Consider the following 5575-nt stretch of genomic DNA (forward strand, 5'->3'; position numbering starts at 1 on the left):
CTTCTAAAAGATAAGTAGTTAGCATGATGGTTTAAGGTTATGTGATACATATTGTGACATTAGATCCTGTGCGGTAGAAGGAAAACCAATGCCTTGAGGATCTTAAGTACTGGGATTATGTCGTTTGTTTTCTGCAGGTAAAGCCTCTTGGCTCAGTGTAAAGAAGATCCATGATATTTGTTCTGATTAGGACTAAGGCACTCTCCATATTACTAAGGAAACACTGTGGAAGACACTGGAATATGAGAGAGAGGGAGGGGGAGAGAGAGAGAAAGGTGTTGAGAAAGGAAGGAAGGAAGGAAGGGAGGGAGGGGGAAGGAAGGGACAGAATTGGATCTTTCAAATTGAAAACGTACCAAGTGCAACTTGGGTGTGCCTCCTGGGAGTGTGACACTCACAAAGTACCTCTTCTTACACATTTTAGTGCTTCCTGCATCATGGCATCTATAAATATCATCACTCATCAGAACTAACTGCAGGGAAGAGTTGGTTTACATCACCGTATTCTTTTAATGCTACAGTGATGTAACTTCATTAAAATCAAAGGAAATTTGGAGCCACTAAATAATCGGAAAACACAAAAATGTTTAAGGGTTGGGTTTACTTCCAAACAATTTAAAAACGAGGATCAAGAATTCCCTGGCAGTCCAGTGGTTAGGACTCGGCGCTTTCACTGCCAGGGGCCAGGGTTCAATTCTCGTTGGGAACTACGATTCCACAAGCTGCATGGCCAAAATAATAATAATAATAACAAATAAAAAATAAATAAAAGCGAGGATCATTTTCCTGTTACTCAGTGTACGTTTTTGCTTCTTATGTCTATTTTCCTGCTGTTTGACAAGAAATAAAAGAAACATTACTGAATCTTTCAAGGTGTATATCTTACTGCAGTCTATATTTTACATTTGATATAAACATTTTACAGCAGGTGTTTTACACTGCAATTTTTATTCATTTTTTCCCATGAAAGGAAATAAAAATGATAGGCTGAAATGCCCTGGTATCTAAGATTTTAAAGCATTAATCCTTTCACTGAAAGTTACAGATTATATTAACACTAGACTGTAGGCAATAAAAATACTCTCTATGTTTTAGCATTAATGGTCTGAACCTCAGTCAGTTTGCCTTAAAGCATGAAAGCCAACAAATTCTGTTACTGGGTAACAACTTGACCTAAATCCTAATCTATGTTGATCCAATTAAGTGAGAAAAATGAAAAACAAATATATGGAGTCTTTTAGATGTTGATCAAAACATTTAAAATATAAATATTCAGTGCAGTGATAGGCAAATATTAGTTTTAGTCATTAACACTGGATATAAAATATAAAAACATAAATTACAGTTTTATAACACTCAGACACCAGTGTCAGCCTTAATCATTACACTGGTAAGCAATTTTCTGCTCTAACATTTTATTTTTCTGATTCCCTCATACAAATAACAGAACTTGTATCATATAATCAAAAATCTGTAGAATATTAAAATTGTTGACATCATCTAGGGAATTCTTTTAATTAAGCTTAGCTCTCTAAAATGTGTATTTGATGTCAAATTCCAAAGTAAAATAATAACATTAGTCCATATTTTCTTTACCTCTGGAATTGTAAATACAGGACTTAACTCAAAGCTTGCTTGTTCCTCTTGGGAAAAATGTTCCATGAGTCTTGAATATGTTTATCAAACAGTAACTAAAGGACAATAATTTGAATCATTTTAACCAGTGTTATTTCATCTCTTGATCAACATGTAGAATGTGTGTTCCATTTAACTGACATAAAAGATAATAAAATAATAAAAGTTATTACCACTCAGAGATCATTCTGTTGCACTAAAATAAATATAAATTGTACAGGGAAAGACTTAAGGGCATATTAACAAGGTGAAAGTATATGTGAATGTAGCTTTTGAGATATTTTGTTAATAACTAGATCTACAAACAGAGGGCTTTTCCTACTCTGTTAATAGTTATTATTAATACTTTTTATATACAAATAATTGTTAGTCCCAGATGATTTTCGTGGAGAATAAGAGGCAGGAAAATGTATCTATAATTATAGGATGATACTATGAGCAAAGGAAAGTTCAGAGAAGAGAGATGAACAACATTGCGGAGAAAAAAACATCATTTCTAAAACTGATCAAGCTTTTTATTAAAGTCCTCAAATACTTTAGCAGCAGTTTTAAGTGTAGAAGACAAAGAAGATTAACAAAAGCTAGATGTTCATACTACTGGGTTGGCCAAAACATTCATTTGTTTTTTTCCATAAGATGGTTCTAGTAGCGCTTAGTTGTCTTTAACTTCATTTGAAACAATTTTGTTAGATTGTATTGTGACACCTGTCATATCAACATGCATTTTAAAAGAACTTATCAAAATTGCTGAATTTTTGTGCAGCCATTTTAACATTGAAGGTGGAAGAAAAAAAGCAAGGTTTTCGGCATATTACGCTTTATTATTTCAAGAAAGGTAAAAATGCAACTAAATGCAAAAAAGATTTGTGCAATGTATGCAGAAGGTGCTGTGACTGATCGAATGTGTCAAAAGTGGTTTGCGAAGTTGCGTGCTGGATATTCCTCACTGCTCCATGGTCGGGTAGACCAGTTGAAACTGATAGCAATCCAATCGAGACATTGATAACAACCAACATTATACCACACAGGAGGTAGCTGACACACTCAAAATATCCAAATCACGAACTGAAAATCATGTGCACCAGCTTGGTATGTGAATCTCTTTGATGTTTGGGTTCCACATAAGTTAAGCAAAAAAAACCGTCTTGACTATATTTTCACATGCAATTCTCTACTTAAACGTAACAAAAACGTTGTGTTTTTAAAACAAAATGTGATAGGTGATGAAAAGTGGATACTGTACAACAATGTGAAATGGAAGAGATCGCGGGTCAGGTAAAATGAACCACCACAAATCACACCAAATGCCAGTTTTCATACAAAGAAGGCAATGTTGTGTATATGGTGGGATTGGAAGGGCGTCCTCTATTATGAGCTACTTCTGGAAAACCAAACAGTTAATTCCAACAAGTACTGCTTCCAGTTAGACCAACTGAAAGCAGCACTCGATGAAAAGTGTCCGGAATTAGTCAACAGAAAACGCATAATCATCCATCAGGATAACGCCAGGACCGCATGTTTCTTTGATGACCAGGCAAAAACTGTTACAGCTTGGCTGGGAAGTTCTGATTCATCTATCATATTTACCAGACACTGCACCTTTGGATTTCCATTTATTTTAGTCTTTACAAAATACTCTTATGAAAATATTTCAATTCCCTGGAAGACTGTAAATGGCACCTGGTACAGTTCTTTGCTCAAAAAGATAAAAAGTTTTAGGAAGATGGCTTATTATGAAGTTGCCTGAAAAATGGTAGAAGGTAGTGGAACAAAATGGTGAATATGTTGTTCAATAAAGTTCTTGGTGAAAAATGTCTTTTATTTTTACTTGAAAAGCAAAGGGACTTTTTGGCCAATCCAATAAAAAGTAGTGGTTTTCAAATCTTAATGTGCATTAGAATCACCTAGAGTTTTGTTAAAACAGAGACTACTGCGTTCATTCCACACCTACACCCTCCAGCTGAGTCTCCAATCACCTGGGTTAGGGCCAAAGAATTTGCATTTCTAATGAGTTACCAGGTGCTCCTAGGATACAGACCACACTTGAGGGTCAATCCTGGCTATACATTATGGTCATGGGGGAATATTTACAATATACTGATGCTCAGGCTCACCACCTGAGTTTCTCATATAATGGGTTGTTGGAGGACAAGACATCACTATGCACTTTCAAAGTTCTCCAGATGTTTCCAATAAGTCTAGAGGAAAAGGGCAGTCTTCAGGGATGATGTGATACTTGGCCATTGACATATAGATTGAGCACCCAAAGCTTAAAATAACTGGAGAAGGATGTTTAATGATAACAGTGAATTACATTTACTTAGCATTTTCCACTTTACAGTGTGCTTGCCTATCCTTTATCTTGTTTAATTTTGATCTTTACAACAATTCAATACATACGTAAAGAAAGTATTAGAATTTCCATTTTTCAGAAAGAGAATCTGAAGCTCAGGAATATTTCTTAATTGCCCCAGGTCACAACGTTCATATGCAGGCATCATAACCCAAGCATTTGGGCTATAAGTTAAGTGATTATTGCTGTTAGCAAGATTATTGCATCCATGGAACACTGAAGACACCGATCTAGGCAGAGCAGAGACTTTCTAGGTAGTAGTGAAAATTGTCATAGGATATTTGAAGGAAAATAGATATCAGTAGGGTAGGGCAAGATTATGGAGTATCTTGAAAAAAATCAAGTCAGGAATAGGAAATTTGTGGCAATCAATGAATGAAAACAGTATATGTTTTAGGAAGTTATATGTTAACTTCAGTATATGTTAACATCTTACTATCTGGAATTTATGTGTAGAAGGCTCACAAATTAACTCAATGCATAGCTGTAAAAGGAAATACAACCCATCATCTTTTCTAATTGCTACAATCAGCTTCATTACAAACCCCAAGTCCCAGAGTAACAGGCTGGCTGGTGGGATAGGGAGGGAAAGTAGAGGGACAACTAAATTCAGTGTAAATTTTAATTCCAAATTTTATGCCTCTTCTGCTCTCCATTTCCCTCTTTGGTGTTGAGGAAAAAGTTTGGTCCTCTCGGCTGTGTGTAGTCTGCCCGCATCTCATAATCAATTTACTCCTGTGCCATTTTGCCAGTTTCATTGTGGCCGATGACAAAAGCTGGCTAACATCAAGTAGCCCAGACATTTATATTTAGTTGTTCAATGTTTTCTCTTGGTGAGTGCTTTCTCATGGGTGTTAAAATGTAAAATACTCCACAGTTTGTGTCCACTCCCATGTCCACCCACAGGCTGTGGCTCCAGACTTCATGTGTGATCCTTTAATTGACCGTACCATTATCTATCCAAAAATCAATATATATTCTCACCACAGGCCACTGCTCTTTCCATACAAAGTAGATGATCATGTGCCCTTACCACTACCTCCATCCATGGAGAAGATTTTTTCCTCACTTCTATCTTTCAAGGTCACTCCTGCATGTAGCTACGATGCAAAAATAGTTCATCACCAGCTAGCACCCACTTATAGAGCCAATCCATCCATTATCCAAACATAGGACTTTTATTCCTCTTTTACCTGATTATAAGGGACCTCCCCATATGGTCATGGGTATAAGCCAGGGGAGGGGCCTTGGGGTAACTGTGGTGGATGACATGGAGATCTAGGCTACCTTGTGCTTCTATGGCTTCCTTGTGTCTCTGGTCCTAGTCAAGCTTGATGGTGGACTCTCTTGTGATGGAGTGTATATAGGCCTGTCCAATTTCATGACTGACAGACCCTAAGTCACAGTGTGAAGTTCCAGATGCATGGTTGTAGGGTGGTTATCATCAAGTATTCTGTATCTTCCAGGAACCAGTAAAATGCCTGAAGCTGGTTGTCAAGAGGTGTCTAATTCTCAGCCTCACTCCAGAATCTCAGGGGCCTGCATTCTATTTCTCCCTTTGGGGTTACTCATCGCATTGTTTCCTAC

Source organism: Lipotes vexillifer, unplaced genomic scaffold, assembly GCF_000442215.2.
Source record: "Lipotes vexillifer unplaced genomic scaffold, Lipotes_vexillifer_v1.1 scaffold720, whole genome shotgun sequence".
NCBI classification, from domain to species: domain Eukaryota; kingdom Metazoa; phylum Chordata; class Mammalia; order Artiodactyla; family Lipotidae; genus Lipotes; species Lipotes vexillifer.